We start from the raw sequence: 18,195 nt of genomic DNA on the forward strand, positions 1-18,195 counted from the left end.
AGTAGAGATGGGGTTTTACCATGTTGGCCAGGCTGGTCTCGAACTCCTGACCTCAGGTGATCCACCCGCCTCAGCCTCCCAAAGTGCTGAGATTACAGATGAGAGCCACTGTGAGCCACCGTGCATGGCTAGTTTTCATTTTTTTGATGTGTCTTTGTCTGGTTTTGTATCAGGGTAATACTGGCCTCAGATTGAGTTTGGAAGTATTCCTTCCTCCTCTGTTTTTTGGAATCGTTTGAGTAGGATAGCTATTAATTCTTCTTTAAACCTTTGGTAAAATTTAGAAGTGAAACCATCAGGTCTTGGGCTTTTCTTGACTGGGAGATTTTTTTTTATGGCTTCAAAAATATGGAACACTTCACGAATTTGTGTGTCGTCCTTGCATAGGGGCCATGCTAATCTTCCCTGTATCATCCCAAATTTTAGTATATGTGCTACTGAAGTGAGCACCCAAATTTGATTTTAAAAACTCACATCTAACCCGTTAACAAATCCCAACTAGAATGAAGACAAGATTGTCATCTAGACACAGTACAGCCAAACTCTTGAAAGTGAAAGGCAGAAAAACTTAAGAATAACAAGAAAAAAGTGACTTATTACAAACATAGGAACACCAATGTGATTGATGGCTGGCGTCTCATCTGAAACAATGACAGCCAGAAGGCAGGGGGATGGCATAGTCAGAGTGCTAAAAGGAAAGAAAAAATACTCCACGGTATATCTAAGAATTTATATCCAGAAAAACTACCCTTCAAAAATAAAGGCAATAAAGACATTTCAAAATAAACAAAGGTTGAGAGAATTTGTTGTTGGCAGAACCGACTGTCAATACATACTAAAGGAATCCTTCAGGTTGAAAGGGCAGGACACTAGACATAACTTGAATCCACAGAAGAAATATAAAGCACCAGAAGTGATATATACACTAATATAAGAAACTTTACAAATATATATTTCTTTTATATATATTTTATATATTCTCTTAATCTCTTTGAAAGAAAGATAAAACAGTAATTTGAACACACACAAGGAGAATGAAATGAAGCTATTATGCTGGAGCAAAGTTTGTATATTTTATTAGAATTAGGTTGTATTCATCTGAAATAGATTGCAATAAGGTAAGATTCATGTTGTAATCTCTAGAGCAGCCACTAAGAAGATAATAAAAAAACTAAAATAGTTAACAGAGGAATTAAAATGATACATGAAAAACCATTCATTTAGTTCAACAGAAGGCTGTCAAGGAAAAACAGAGGAATTAAAAAGAAAATAAACACACACAAAACAAATACAATGGCAAATGTAAAACTGGCCATATCAGTAGGTCACTTTAACTAGGAATGATCTAAATTCCCCAATAAAGGCAGAGACTGTCAAGCTAGATTTTTTTTTTTAAAGCAAGACAATGTCTTAAATATAAAACAAAGCACACAATTGCCAAAAGAAATTCATAAATGGGGTTTAATCAAAATTAAAAATATTTGTGTTTCAGAGGACACCATTAGGAAAACGAAAAGACAAGCCACAGACTGAGATAAAATGTTCACAAATCATATATCCAATGAAGGACTTGTTTACAAAATATATGAAGAACTCTTATCATTCAATAATAAGACAAACCAATTAAAAAATAGACAACAATTTGAATGCACAATCAACAAAGAAACTAGATAAATGGCTGATAAACATATATAAAAAGATGTTCAACATCTTGGCCAGGAGCGGTGGCTCATGCCTGTAATCCCAGCACTTTGGGAGGCTGAGGTGGGCGGATCACGAGTTCAGGAGATTGAGACCATCCTGGTTAACATGGTGAAACCCCGTCTCTACTAAAAATACAAAAAAAATTAGCTGGGCCTAGTGGCACGTGCCTGTAGTCCCAGCTGCTCGGGAGGCTGAGGCAGGAAAATGGCGTGAACCTGGGAGGTGGAGCTTGCAGTGAGCTGAGATCGCGCCACTGCACTCCAGCCTGGGCGACAGAGTGAGACTCTGTCTCAATAAATGAATAAATAAATAAAGATGTTCAACATCTTAATCATTACCAAAATTCAAATTAAAACACATCCTTAGAATGGCTATAATCAAAAAGACAGACAATCCTAAATGTTAGCAATATGTGGAGAAATAAAGTATCATACATTGCTGATGGGAATGTAGAATGGTGAAGCCTCTTGGGAACATAGTTTGGAAGTTTCTTAAATGTTGAAAATAATTTACTATATCACCCAGCAATTCTACTCATAGGAATATACTCAAAAGAAATGAAAAGTTACGTCCACACAAAATCATGTACACATAACAGCATTATTCATAACAGCCCCAAACAGGAAAAATCCAAATGTCCATCCTGGTAGATGGATAAGCGAAATGTGGTATATTCATGCAATGGAATACTATTAAGAAATTAAAAGGAACCTATACATGCTACAACATGAATAATCCTCAAACACATTTTGCTAAGTGAAAGAAGCCAGATGCAAAAGACCAGATGTTGTACAATTCCATTCATATGAAGTGTTCAGAAAAGACACATTTAGTAGAGAACAATGGTTGCCTAGGGCTAGCAAAGAAAATGGGGATCGAGTGCACATAGAAATGGGGGAAATTGTGGGGGTAATGAATTGGTTTTATAATACATAAATTATATCTCAATAAGGCTTTTGTAAAAATATTAAATCATAAAATATTGAATTATTTTAAGAGTTTCATTAAAAAATTCATGTAAATGCTTCCAATGTTTGGGTTTCTGAACATCTTTACTCTATGGTCAGATATGAGAGAAGCTTTTCGAAATGAGTATCTGTAATACTTTTCTTAATTTTACTTTGGACCTATAGTTCATACATACACAGAACTATACCATGAATCCATTTTCCCAATCATTCAGCTTTGTGAGATGTTATTGGTGCAAAAATATCCTGATGAATAAGTATCTTCCTTTAGGGACGTGCCCTGTTAAATGCCAACTAGCTCATATTTTTTATAGTGCTACTTAGGGGAAATACTTTCAAAATACATTAATATATAGCCTTCCTTCATAGTATGTTGTTAGACTATAAATACATTCTTCCTTATAATCTGCATGCTATATCACACGCCCTCATCCAACGGTGTTTGGCAGGTAGCAGTGTATGATCTGCTGACAAGTGTTGCTGTGTGTATCATACAGTAAAAGCTTTCAGCCCATGAGTATTCTCCCATGTTATTTTGAGTTGAGTCTGTTCATCCACCTGTGTTTATTCATCCACAGACTTTCTACCATTGTGTGTTACTGATGTGACTTATAATGGTATCAGAGGCACACAAGTGATAGTACGGGGCTTACTCCAGAGAATCAATGAGAGAGCCTCCAGTTAGATGTAGATGCAAGACTTGCATTTAGTTAAGAATGGTCGATGTGCTTGCAGGGAAATGCTTGAGGAAATGCAGTCAAAGTCGGCAGACACTTGGAGACAGGTAGGAGTCTTTTGACCTTATCATGAACAAACCTTGCCCACCGGGATGAGTGATCAACAGTTAAATGATGGACTTCTGGGAAAAAAATCTCTAGCTTGAGAAAGTTATATCTTCAAGACCTGAAGAAAATGGAAGTTACTGCGTGATTCAGGAACGTATCCCCATGGGGATTTTCTAGAACAGCTCCATATAGCACATTCAGGTAGTGTCCCTGTGTCTGACAAAGCCTTCCAACTGTCACCCCTGCTGAATGACTGAGGGTGGGGACAGCATGCTTATATTTTACAAAGATGAGCACCCAGTGTTTCTGTCTTCAGGGACGCTGTCCTGGCCTCCTTGTGCTAAGTCTTGCCCTTTTTACAGTGGGTACTCCACGTTGAAATTGGAGTGATCTTTTAAAATGACTGTTATGATAGTGTGTTTCCCTGCTCTAAACCTATGAAAGGCCCCCATTGCCCTTAGGATAATAGCCAAACTCAACAGTAGGGCCTGCACTGCTCTACCTGCCCATCTTACCTCAGTGTTCACTACTCCTTGCTCCTCCAATTCCAGCCTTTTTTACATGTGGCTCCGCCTGCTTGAATCACCTTGGTACTGACCCCACACCCATCCCACTGCTCTTACACACACACACACACACACACACCTGCAGACACGCAGGGTAACTCTTCCTCATTTTTCTGCCTCCCCTGATTGCTCAACAGTGTGTTACAAACCTCTGTTAAGTGCTCCTTTAGTATTTCCTGCATCCTGTTTTCTTGCACTTACCACACTTACAGCAGCACTGCTAATTGCCTTCCCAACACCCATTCTACATTTTTTCCTTATTAGTAGAGCCCTGATTTTTCTCAGAGTAACAATGTGCTCAGTTAAAAAATACTTAAACCTTCCCAGACTCCCTTGCAGCTGTGTGTGGTCATATGACCTAGTTATAGCCAATGACATGTAAGGGAAGCCTACTGGATCGAATGTCCAGAAAGTCATTGTCTCCATTTAAAGCAGAAGCAGGCTCAACTAGTCTGTACATTGTTTTGCCTTTGTTCTTCACATTGTCTCCTCTGCCCATTTGGAATTTGGATTTGAGCCTTAAGGAGCAGCAGACATCTTAGGAAATCAGAAATGAAGGCAAACACCAAGGATGGCAGAGCAGGAAAATTGAAAGGACCTGTGGTCTTAGCAACAATAGGAAGCTACCTTAACTGTCTGGGGCTGTCTACCCGTGGATTTCTGTCTCTCTCTTTTTTTAAAATAATTTTTATTTGTTTGTATTTTTATTGAGACAGAGCCTTGCTCTGTCGCTCAGGCTGGAGTGCAGTGGTGCACTCATAGCTGATTGCGGCCTCTAACTCCCAGGCTCAAGCCATCCTCCTACCTCAGCCTCCCCGGTAGCTGGGACTACAGGCACGTGCAACCACTCCTGGCTGGATTTCTTTTTACATGGACATGTTTCTGTTAAATTCCTATTTTATTATTGTGTTATAAGGGGCTGAACACATTCCTAACTAATCTAGTGCAACTTTTTAACTGGCTGTTTACTTAACTGACTTTATTTCTGATGAGTGGTATTCCCAGTGACTGGAATAGTACTCGACAGGAAATTGGTGTTTAGTAAAAGTTTGCTGAATAAATAATTGGTTGGATAAATAAATCAAGGTGAAAATGTATGGATTTTTCCATGATTTATATTTATTCTCCTTAGGCATGTTTCCCATCTGAGGGGTGGGAGGGAGGTGTCTCGATATCCCATAAGAATTTTTGATATACTCTTTAGAGCAAGGTTTCTCAGCCTGGGCTTAATGGACATCTGGGGCCAGATAGTTCTTCATCATGAGTGAGGGAATGTGCTCTGCAATGTTCGATGTCTAGCAGCATCTTTGGTCACTACCTACTAGATTCCAGTACCACTCCTGCCCCTCTCCATTTGTGACAAACAATAATGTGTCCAGAGATTGCCAGGTGTCTCCTGGGTGGCAAAATTGCTCCTGGATGAGAACTACTGTTCTAGAGAAGAGATTCTGAAGTTGAGTTCTATGAACTATTGGGTAGGATATGTATGCGTGCACCCCCTAAAATAATGTGAAACTGTTGTTGTGTATACATGCATTGCTCTGGGGAGAGTGCCTACAACTTTCATTATATTCTCAAGGAGGTCAATGGCTCAGCCAGGTTAAGAGCCATTGCTCTAGAATTTTCAAGCTGTTTTTCAACTATTCACCATGTTTCCCTTTAACCTCCTATACACCTTGAGCTTAATAGGCAGAGAGGCTGATTAAGAGCACTGCTTAACGACTATGCAAGTTTTAATCAAGTGTTCAAGTCTAATAAACTAGAATTGCTATGAGGCACACAAAACAAGCCTTTTGATATTTTGGAGAGCTGCTATAAATATGGAAATTGAGGATGGTATTCTTGTGCCTTATAACCTAACAATCAATCCACTTAACAAAGGAGAATCAAATTGCAGTTTTGAAACTCTAAATGCAGTAGTAATCGGATGAAAAGTACGAAGAGAAACTCTCATAAACATATGACTTAAAAATGGTCTCAAGTGAATATATACCGGCAGGAAAATTTGAATTATAAAAAAGAATTAAGATGGATGTAAGCCTGACTGAACTGAATTTAATGGTTGATGTTCTCACTTACTTAATCACATAATGCCACTACTTGGGACTCTATATTACTGAAGCAAATCATTTGTTGCATCCAAAGGGAGCCATAATAATGCAAAATGTGCCATGAAATACCCAATTAAATTATTTTAACACGTTGGAGATTGTGGGCCAGTGCGCGTATCCTAGTCATCCCTCAGCCTGACAGTCTGTAGGGTCTGATCTGTGTTTAATATCTGGTTTATATTTCTCCACTCTGGCATGTGTGTGTGTGTGTGTGTATGTGTTTGTGCATGCGCATATGCACGTGTACGGAGGTATTTACTGCTCAGCTCTAGCTCAGAAGATGTTTGAGTACAGCACAGCTGGGAATATAAGAAATAAAAATAATCTATAAATAAGACAGTCACTTCCCCGAGCACTCCTAGGGGAAGCTGGGAACATGGCATAAGTGGAACTCGGAAATGAGGTTTCCTGAACTTTCTACCATGGCAGAAGCTTATTGCAGTGAATCTGCCACGGACATGTATCTTGCTAAGTGATAAAATAGAGTTGTCTGCTGGAAACAAATATTTCAGTTGCTTGCATTGGTTTGAGGGATGGATGGGGGAGAATGTACAAAACTCCCCTTTTCACCTATAAATTATCTTAATTCTGGTTATTCTATACTACAACTAAGGATGTATGTAGATAAACCACATATAGTTTAAATATATATTTTCTGAATATAAAAGTCATATGTATTTATTATAGAAAAATATAAAAAAGAAAATGAGAATTTTCTAGGACATTACCACCAAAAGACAACCACTCAATATATTTCCTTTTCATGTGTGCCAGAATCTAAAAAACTTAAAACATTTTTTTTATTAATACAGAAAGCTGTGATAATAGCATGCAACGCTTGGGTACAGAGATAGTAACTGCTCGTTTTTGAATATAAATGTTCCTGTTTATTCTCCCCAAAGACTCTTGCACACATACATATATGTAAATGAGATGTTTTCCACCTAATATTCTATCATGGATATCTTTCTAAGCCGGTAGTCAGGTCTATGTTGCACAACAAAGCTTTATTGTTTTCATATAAAAAAGCCTGTTGGCCGGGTGCGGTGGCTCATGCCTGTAGTCCCAGCACTTTGGGAGGACAAGGTGGGCGGATCACTCGAGGTCAGGAGTTTTGAGACCAGCCTGGCCAACATGGTGAAACCCCATCTCTACTAAAAATACAAAAATTAGCTGTGTGTGTTGGCAGGTGCCTGTAATCCCAGCCACTAGGGAGGCTGAGGCAGGAGAATGGCTTGAACCTGGGAGGCAGAGGTTGCGGTGAGCCAAGATGGCGCCACTGCACTCCAGCCTGGGTGACAGAGCGAGACCCCATCTCAAAAAAAAAAAAAAAAAAAAAAAAAGAAAAAGAAAAAAAGCATGCTGGGGGAGGTGGGAAGAGAGGGGACGTAGATAGGTTGAGAAAAGAGGATAATAATACCTCAGGCCCACCGTTCACATTAACATGGTGCACACTGAAAAACACATATATGTCCATTTATTGAATTTTACAGAAATGGGATTCGACTTAACTATTCTAGAGAGCCAGCTGTCGTGTGCTGTGTGCTTTTTGTGCAAATTATAAAAAGGCGCCCTCTTCCTGGTGTATACAGCTCTCGTCTGCCTCCCTGGGTTTGTGCAAGATTCAAGCTGTTCAAATATAGGCGGCACCTCTGCTGTTTCATAATTTGATCTTTTCAGTTAGCAATGTGTGGAAGACATCTATTATCATATATGGAGGTACTACTACTGCCACCACCGTATCCACATCACTACTACAAGAGGGAACACTTAATTATAGTGCTTATCGCACTCTAGGTACTGTTCTGAGAGTTTTAGAAGTCTTTAAACAACTATGTAGTAGGTACTATTATTTCTCCATTTTATAGATGGGGAGAAATGAGACATACAGAAATTAAGTCACTTGTCCAAAGTCATCCAGCTAGTGAGTAGCAGGACTAGGATTTGAATGTGGACAGTCTGGTTTCTGAGTCTGTGTTTTTAACTACTCTGCAATTCTAATTAATCTCTTGTTGGCAATGTCTTTTTTTTTCCCCCTTTTAAAACAATGTTGCAGTGAACATTTTTCCTTAGGATAATTTTCTACTTAGTTTTTATTTAATAAACACTATTAAATAACACCAAATGCCTGATGCTGCTCTAAGCACTTTATAAAAATTAATTCACTTAATTCTCATAACAATGCTAGGAGTCAGGATTTATTACAAACTTCATACTGTACGTGAGCCACAGAGAGGGTAACCAGAATAAATGTCAGAGCTGGGATTACAGTCTGGGCACTTTGACTACAGGGTCTTTCCTTAACCGTCAACTTATACAGCTTCTTCCTGTCTTCAAGAAGCAAGGAAGCATCATGGACCATAATTTGGATATAAAACTACCAAATTGCATGGCAGAAAGAGTATACCAACATATATATATTCTCTTTTGTTTCAGTGATCTTTGTCTATGCACATCAAAATATAATTAAGATTATACTGAATACCCAAATTTATCCAATAATTAATTTCCTTATTAAAATAATTTAGAAACTAAGATAAAAATTAAATTTCTAATGATAAACCATCCAGAGATAATCATTAATATTTGCAATAGGCTTTACAGTATTTTTTATGGAAGTATAAATATACACACATTAAATATAAAATTGCTATGTTTCTTGCAATGAAAATGATTTTTGACATTAAATAGACTTTACACCTATAGATCTTTTTATTGCAACAGTGAATTATAAAGGTGAATTACAGTATATTTAACAAGCCAATTATTAAAACAGGTTACTTCCAGGTTTAGGTTTTTGCTGGAAAAAACAGTGATGAACCTCTTCATACATTATTCTTGGTGTGACTTTCTATTAAGGTAGATTCCTGGAAGAGAAATAATTAGGTCAAAGACTATAAATATTTTAGGGCTTTAGAGATATAACTTTTAGTTAGCTTGCAACATAGTCATTTTTTCTAATTTACTAAAAACTATTCACAAGTACCATTTTACTCTTTGAAGCATATGCAGGTATACAGTTACTGTACCTTACTTAACCATTTTGCTCCAGTTTGATGACTTCTATTTAGAGTGCTGTTAATAATTTAAAGTTAATATCCCATTTTGATAACTATTAATACCTTATACCTCCTTTAATGTAATTTTTAGACAGTATTTGAATCATTGATAATTTTAGGAATAAAAAATCGTTTTGATTTTGAAAAATTATTTCCCAGTCTGAAAATTTTCCTTTAGCATTTCTTAGAGTTCAGGTCTGATGGTGACAAATTCTTTTAATTTCCTTACATCTGAAAATATTTTTATTTTGTCTTCAAATTTTTTTTTTAGTATGTGTGCCAAAGTGAATACTTGTCTTTATTCTTGAAAGATATTTTAGTTGTATATAGAACTTTCTTTGGACAGTTAGGTTTGTGTGTGTGTGTGTGTGTGTGTGTGTGCGTCTATGTGCGTGTGTTTTAAATTCAGGACTTTACACATGTTGTTCCACTGTCTTCTGGTCTCCACAGTTGCTGATGAGGAGTCTGTGATCATGTTGCTCCCTTGTATGTAATGTGTCATTTTCCTCTGGCTGCTTTCAAGATTTTCTCTTTATTTTTGGCTCTCAGCAGTTTGGTTATGATGTGATAGGCATAATTTTCTTTGTATTTATGCTGCTTGAGATTTGCTTAGTTTTGTAAAGATGTAAATATATAATTTTAACCAAATGAGGGAAAATTTGAATTTTATATATTAAAATATTTTTCTACCCATCTCTTTCTTTCTCTCTCTTTCCCTCCCTCTCTCTTATTTCCTTCTAAGACTATAATTATACAAAAGCTAGACAATATGTTATTATCCCAAAGTTCTCTGAGGCTCTGTATATTTTTCTTTAGATTTGATAATTTCTTTTGATCTATCTTAAATTTCACAGTCTTTCCTCTGCCATCTCCATTTTCTGTTAAGCCCCTGTACTGACTTCTATTTTTATTTTATTTATTTAATTTTTTTGAGACAGGCCGGAGTGCAGTGGCACATTCTCGGCTCACTGCAACCTCCACCTCCTGGGTTCAAGTGATTCTTGTGCCTCAGCATCCCAAGTAGCTGTGATTACAGGAGGACACCATCATGCTTGGCTTATTTTTGTATTTTTAGTAGAGATGGGGTTTTGCCATGTTGGACAGGCTGTTCTTGAACTCCTGACCTCAAGTGATCTGCCTGCCTTGGCCTCCCAAAGTGTAGAGATTACAGGCGTGAGCCACTGCACTTGGCCTATGCTTACTTTTAATGTTGCAATTTTCAGTTAGAGGATTTCCATTTGGTTCTTCTAAAATTTTTAAATTTATTTTGTATTTATTTTTGAGACAGGGTCTTACTCTGTCCCCAGGCTGGAGTGCAGTGGTACGATCATTGTTCACTGCAGCCTCAATCTCCCAGACTCAAGCAATCCTGCCTCAGCTTCTTGAGTAGCTGGGATTACAGGCATGTGCCCCATACCTGGTTAATTTTTTTTAAAATAGAGATTAAGTCACGCTATGTTGCCAAGGCTGATTTCAGACCCCTGGCCTCAAGAGATCCTCCTGTCTTGGCCTCCCAAAGTGCTGGGATTACAGGCGTGAGCCACCATGCTTGGTGTTGGTTCTTTTTGTTAAAAATAATTTCCATTTTTCTTCTCATGCATTATAAGCAAAATTTTCTTTACTTCATTGGCAATAGTTAGAATAGCTGCTTCAAATTCTTTTTCAATTCCAACATCTGGGTCATCTCAGGATTGGTTTCCATTTATTGTCTCTACTCTTGAGACTGGATCACAGTTTCTGATTCTTTACCTGAGTAACTTTGGATTGTATCCTGGATACACATTAGACACCATCATATTCCTCTGAAGAGCATTGGTGTTTTTGTTTTATCAAGTCATTAACTTGGTTGAACTAAAATTATAAACTCTGGGCCAGGTGTGGTGGCTCACGCCTGCAATTCCAGCACTTTGGGAGGCCGAGGCTGGCGGATCACGAGGTCAGGAGTTCAAGACCACCCTGGAAAATATGGTGAAACCCCATCTCTACTAAAAATACAAAAATTAGCCAGGTGTGGTGGCACGTGCCTGTACTCCCAGCTACTTGGGAGGCTGAGGCAGAAGAATCACTTGAACCTGGGAGGCAGAGGTTGCAGTGAGCCGAGATGGTGCCACTGCACTCCAGCCTGGGTGACAGAGTGAGACTGCTCAAAATAAAAAAGCAGAAGAAAAAACCACTCTGTCTTTTGAGCAGCAGCTCAAATCTCAGTTCAATTCTGCATCCTTGTCTAGGCTATTTCAAAATCTGCCCTGTGCATACTTAGTTCACAGGTCAGACACACACTTGGGTAGCGTACATATGCAGAAATTGGAATTCTCCCTTTTGGCTTTCTCTTCTCAAAAATTCTCTCCTTACTTTCTCATGGCTGTGATGGCCCCAGACTGTTCTCCTGTTCTTCAGGTCAGAAAAATCATAATTCCTCTTGCAGGGTTTTATGTACTCCATGTGGAGCTGACTAGCTTGCCTTCAGGCTTAAAGCCATAGAGACCGTGGCACGATCATAGCTCACCACAGCCTCAATCTCCCAGGTTAAAGCAATCCTCCTGCCTCAGCCTCCTGAATAGCTGGGACTAAAGGCACACACCACCACACCTGGCTAATTGTTTTGAGTTTTAATAGAGATGAGGTCTTGCTATGTTGCCCAGGCTCATTTTATGCCTTTCTTTTCTTCCAGGTTTTGACTGTCCTCCTGAACGTCTGTTTTTGTTCACTCTCTAGTACCTTCAAGTCATTGTTCGTTATTTTGTGTTTTTTCCAGAGTTTATAGCTGTTATGTTTGGGACCCCTGATTTCTGTAGGAGTCTCTTTAGCCAGACCAGAAGCTGAACTCCTATATGTTCTAAGGAAGTAATATAATTTATCTTCCAACAGTTGAACCTCTGAGGCAGGTTACACCCACAAACTTCAATAGCAGTTTTTTGGTAGCACTTATGGGATTTGTTATTAAATAACTATTTGCATACTTATTTGTTTAACGTGTCTTTCCCACGAGAGCATGGAATCCTGTGATCCCAGTACCTAGCCCTGGTACATAGTGGCAGCCCCTTAAATATTTGTTGAGATGAATATAAACAGGAGCTGACGAGGCCTAAGTTAGGACAAAGGCATTGAATGTAGAAAGAACAGGATGTGTTTCAGGGAAACTTCAGAGAGAGCTTTAAGGGAATTTACTTCTTGGCTAGATGATTGGGGGGAATGAGGAAGCTGGAGGAGCAAGCCTCAAGGATTCTAGTTGGAGATACTTGGCGGATGGTTATTAATACAAACAGGACAGGTACAAGAGGGCTGTGCTTTAAGACCGGGTGTTCCGAGCATTGAGAAAAATGATTCTTTGGTCTCTGCATGTTGATGAATCCTCCTAATTTGTGATTAGAATTTAACCTTCCCTCAGCCCATTTTTGTCTGGGACTGAGATTCAAGAAGGAGCAGTAACCAAGTTTCTAATGCTTCTCTCCTGTTCAGGTGCAGCTGGATCTGCTGAGAGAGAAGTGAGCAGGTCTAGAATCCAGGGAGTCTATTAAGGAAGGGTGTTTCTCTGTGATAAGGAGCTGAGTGTTGAAATGTAATCCTCCAAACCTTTGCCTCCCCAGGACTCTGTTAAATTGTTCCTATTAGCGTGATTGCACCAAGATACCACAAGAGCGGGGAACTATTAGAAAACCTGAAAATGAGGGGAGAGATTTCGGAAGCTCTGCCTCAGTCATGATTTAGGAGTTTCACTAAATTCATAAGTGGAAATGTCTGACAGCCTCAGAACCTGAAATCTTTCCTCTTCCTGGTGGAATACAAGTTTGCTTGTGCAGTAAAATGAAAACTGGTGTTGAACACTGCAGTAAAGTTCATGTTCCCTTAGTAGCGAGGTTGGGATGAGAGCATAATTACTCCTAGAAATGCTGTCCTGGGCCCCTTTCCTGTACACGGCCATGAGAAAGGCAGCATCTATTTCTAGGGCACTAGCCAAAAATTTCCCATTAGCACCTTTGATTGCATCTGGAGTCACAGGCTTTCAGCTAATTCTTCAATGAGGAGTTGTTGTTTTTCAAACCTCAGTCAAGACATTTAGCACCAGGAACACCTCTGCTAAGGGACTCCCCCTGCAATGAAGAAAAACAGGTTTCCAAGGGGGAGGAAGCTTTGTTGTGAGCTGTAAGTTGCAGAAGGATTTCTGTTGCCACTTCAGTGTTGAGGCGGTCCTCATCAGGATGTCTCGTTCTCTGCCACCCACCCCCACAGCTATGCACTAGGGGACTGATTACCTTGTAGTCAGGGGGAGTTAGAAGTGGAAACAAGGAGATGATGAAGGATGAAACAAGTCCAGCAACTGGATGGAGACTTGCAGAAGCAGACTCTAGTGCATTCATAGTATTTTGCACAAGAGAACAACGTTGCTAACCAAATGTCAATGACCCTCACCTGTGGAATCCTTCCCATGCAAGCAGCTAATTCTGGGGGCTCCAGGGGCCATATCTGGTGAGCACTCTAAGCACACCTTCTTTGCTTCTCTGCACCAGCCCCCTCATTGCATCCTACCCTGTGCATCCCAGGGTGCAGCCTGGTCCAGCCAAACAGGCACTACTGCCACTCTGAGTTGCTCTTCTGAGCACTAAAGTTGCTCTCCTATTCCCCACCATGGTCTTCCTAAGTCTGCAAGGTCCCAAGGCTCCCTCTCCAATTCCCTCTATAAAGCAACCTTGTGTGTACCCAGAGCTCCATGAGGTTCTTCCTGAAAACAGCCCCTGCATGTCTCCTGGGCTACCTTGCTCTCTGCAGTTGGGGCTGTCACAGTGGAGCCCCACAGCCAGCTTTCTGTAGATACTGAGGTCTAGATTGCACCCTAGACCACTGAAATTAGGATCCCATGGAGTAGGCCTTGGTGTTGTAATTTATAAGCTCCCCAGGTGACTCCAATGGTCTGAGCACCAGGGCTCTGCAAGACGCAGGTCAGAACCTGACCTCTGGCTGGGCTGGGCAGGGCAGAGGGTTGCTACTTCCTTGTTTCCCCATCTCCAGTCCCAGATACCTGCAGGTCTCTTTCCTCCCACACAGTTAGATGTCTGCCTTTGCATGGTACTGGCGATAACTCACCCGCTTGGCTAGAGGCCAGACTTTGGATTCCAGTTTACTCATAAATGTTGTAAGTGGCAATTTCAAGTACTTCTTTTGTTCTCTGCTGATAAATCTGATGTGAAGCTGTGGGCTGAGTGTCTTAGGGATGGGAAAAAATGTGGAGTGGAAGGCTTAACGTAGCCACAGAATCCATTTCTGGCGGTATGACCTTCAGTCACTTAAACTATCTGAACCTCAGTTTTCTTATCTGTAAAGTGGGAATGCTGTAGCAGTATGTACCTCATGGAGCAGAAATTGGGTGATGTATACAAAAACATTTTGTATAAGTAAGACGGTATGAAAAAGCAACACCTTGCTATTTGATTATTATCCAACGGGTCTTGTAGATCTGGGACTTGAACTTAATATGGTGAGTATCACTGATTCACCATGAATTCATTACCGCTATTGGAAAAGCTATTCTGGGCTGGGTGCAGTGGCCTATGCCTGTAATCCCAGCACTTTGGGAGGCTGATCATTTGAAGTCAGGAGTTTGAGACCACCCTGACTTACATGGTGAAACCCCATCTCTAATAAAAATACAGAAAAATTATCCCGGCATGGTGGTGTATGCCTGTAATCTCAGCTAATTGGGAGGTTGAGGCAGGAGAATTGCTGGCACCTTGGAGGTGGAGGTTGCAGGGAAGAACAATGATCAAGATTGTGCCACTGCGCCCCAGCCTGGGTGACAGAGTGAGACTCCATCTCAAAAAAAAAAAAAAAAAAAAAAAAAAAAAAGCTATTCTAAGCACATGTCCTGGTGATGAAACCTTAATGCCTAATGCCTTATCTTTGTAAATGGGGAGCAGCTTTATCACTATTGTTTAATTCTGAGATATTCTATAATAGTACCATTTTCTATTGGCATAATTATTCATCTTCCCAGTACCAGGAATTCTGGCCCTGGAATATTCTCATTTTTCTAGAAAGGTACCATCTAGACCAGAAGTTCTCAAATATTTGCAGTAACAGAATCACCTGGAAGCTGTGTTAAAACAGATGACTGGGCCCCACCCCCAGAGTTTCTGATAGAGTAGATTTGATTGGGGCCCAATAATTTGAATTTCTAACAAGTTCCCAGGTGAAGCTGATGCTGCTAGTTCAGGGAGCCCACATGGAGAACCACTGTGTAGACTTTCTCTATAGGTTGTCACAGCATAACCTCTAGGCCAGTGTTTTTATCCTTAGCTTCACCTTAGAATTGCCTGGAGAGCTTTTAAGAATACGGACCCCTGGGACTCACCCCACATTGATGGAATTGGTGTCTGTAGGTGGGGCCAGGGCATCACTATTTTTTAAATGCTCTGCTCCAAGGGTTGTTTCAACATGCAGCCAGAGGTGAGAAGCACTGGCTTGGCCTAAATCACATTTCTGTGCTTCCAGTCTTGTGCCCTGTCACTCATTCTCTGCTCAGCAGCAGAGGTTATTTTTAAAATATGAATTGGCCAATATCACAGCATTTCTCTGCTTCAAACAACTTCATTTACTTTCCCATGTGCTCAGGATCTGTACTCCAGGTACCTCCAGACTCTGCTCAACCTACTCCCTCCTGACACTGCAGCCACACTGTCTCCGCATCTCACACATGCACCAGCACGTGGGCCTCCTTTCTGTTCTTCCAACAGGTCGAGCCCTGCTCCATGACAGGTCTTGGCCCTTGTCCTCTCTGGCTGGGCTGCTCCTTCCTTCTGTTGGAGCATCAGCTCAAATATTCCCTTTCTAGAGAGGCCTTCCTTGGCCATCCATGTTTACATGGACACCACATAGATTTGTGCAGCTTAAGGGCTGTACAATTCCATGGGGCCCCTTTCATATCATGGTTACGCTCTCATATTTCTTTGTCTACTGTCTTTGTAGCCCTGATCAAATTTTAATGTCTTGTTTATTTACTTGATTACTAGTGTATAATCTGTCTCCCAAACTAGAAATTGGCTTCCAGAGGGTAAGGACTGTGTCTGCCTCAGTCACTGCTGTTCAAGGTCCCTGCCAGGTAGTAGGTCCACAGATATATTTGTTGAATAAATGAATCCTTTAAATAAGGGGCTGCAGGTACTTTGTTCTGTGACAACTGCTGCAAGGGATCAGCAACTCCAGACAAACCTGAAGATAGATTTTTATGGCCCTTGGGCTACATTTGGGGAAACTGGAGGCCAAGTTGGCTTCCCCTTGCTCTGAGTTGACTTCTCAGTGTTTGCCCATCACAGCCTAGGTCAGACAGTGGTGGGAGGGAGACTTGACGGGTGATTAAGGAGCCCTGGAGTGCTTCTCTTACAGAGGAGTGGAGCTGGAGAAGTGTCAGTAATTGATAATTGCCCATTTTATATGGAGGGTTTATAGGCTAATCTCAATTAATTGTTTCTGAAAGAGTAGTAAAATTAGGCAAGGAGGCCATCCACGATGATGACTTGCGAGGGGCGGCTGCACAGACAGGCGATTAGCATCGCAGAGGTCAGAGCTGTCTGCATGTGAAGGGCATCATGTGTCCAGAACGAGGGGTCCTGGCTGAAGCATAGTCTTTCAAGGAGCCTAAATGGCAATTGCAAGGTTGCACTTCTAGTGTAAGAAAAGGCTCAGAGGACAGAATCCTGTGCTGCAGAGAAGGGACGTAGAGTCTCAAAGGGTCAGATCTGAAAATCTGGTGATCAGAAGCAAGCAGGTCCTCTTTCTACAGATTTTTTTCCTTCTTAAGCACAAAGAAGTTTTTCACAATTACACATATCCCTACACTTTTTGCAGGTGCAATATTTTCTCCTAGGATTCATATAAAGTAATGCATAATGCAAATGTCTATGCAAAACTGAAGTGAAAGAAATGAACAACTCTTAATTATCCTTGAATTTCAGGATAATAGGCAACATTGTCCAAAATGTAGCCACCCACCCACACTCCTCAGGTCAGTGAGTGTGTTAGGCACATATTATTCAAAAATTTTGGTGGGGCATGGTGGCTCACGCCTGTAATCCCAGCACTTTGGGAGGCCAAGGTGGACAGATCACTTGAGCCCAGGAGTTCAGGACCAGCCTGGGCAACATAGTGGAACGTCATCTCTACAAAAAAAAAAAAAAAAAAGAGAGAAAAAGAAAGTTAGCTGGGAGTGGTAGTGTGTATATGTAGTTCCAACCTATCTGGGAGGCTGAGGTGGGAGGATCACTTGAGCCTGGGAGCTGGGGGTTGGAGTAAGCTAACACTACTGTACTCCAGCCTGGGTGACAGAGTGAGATCCTGTCTGGAAAATAAAAAAAAATAGTAAATTAGAAAATGTCATCAGGACATCAGACCTGTGTGTTTGCCTCTGTATAGAGGTATAAAGTCACTTGCGCAAATAAATTTAGATAGAAAAGTATGAGTTGATTTTAAAGGACACAAACAGCTAACAGTAAGGAGATAAAGCAACAATTATATAGGGGCTTGAGAATTACCAGGAACTAGGATTAGTGCATTCAGACCTAAGCAAATGGTTAAGCATTTTTCTCTTTGTTTTGTGGATGGAATTGTGAGGAAAATTGCTTTGCTACACATCTTCAGCATAAAAATTTGAGGAGGAGTGGGATTAACTGGCACCTTTGATCACCTGTTTATTCTTTGAATGGACTGGATGTTTCTTAAGGGAGGTTCAGGGAGGAGGGCAGAAAAGCAAGGAGACTCTACTTAATCAACTGGATTAGCCTAATCAGTTCTGGCTTTCCGATCGATAGAAGACAGATGCTGCCATCAGATGATGCTAGCTTCCTCCAAAAATCTGCACTGCCTCTGGACACAACCTGGAGATCCCTTCTAGCATCCTTTGGCCCTGACAGGAAGACAAAGTTGGCAAGGCTCAGCAAACAGCAATCTTTTCCTACATTTAAAATTTAAAGCACACTTTAAAATTCTTATTTACACTAGTCATATTCAAATGC

The 18,195-nt window shown here is 40.5% G+C and overlaps 1 non-coding gene across 1 annotated transcript; it reads right to left on the reverse strand.

Annotated features, from left to right (window-relative positions):
* Positions 1 to 342: 342 nt before the first annotated feature.
* LOC112208721 (U6 spliceosomal RNA) lies at positions 343 to 450 on the reverse strand. Its single transcript, XR_002943298.1, has one exon. It is a non-coding gene; the product is annotated as a U6 spliceosomal RNA (small nuclear RNA).
* Positions 451 to 18,195: the final 17,745 nt, after the last annotated feature.

This window comes from Pan troglodytes, chromosome 2 (assembly GCF_028858775.2).
Source record: "Pan troglodytes isolate AG18354 chromosome 2, NHGRI_mPanTro3-v2.0_pri, whole genome shotgun sequence".
Lineage (NCBI taxonomy): Eukaryota > Metazoa > Chordata > Mammalia > Primates > Hominidae > Pan > Pan troglodytes.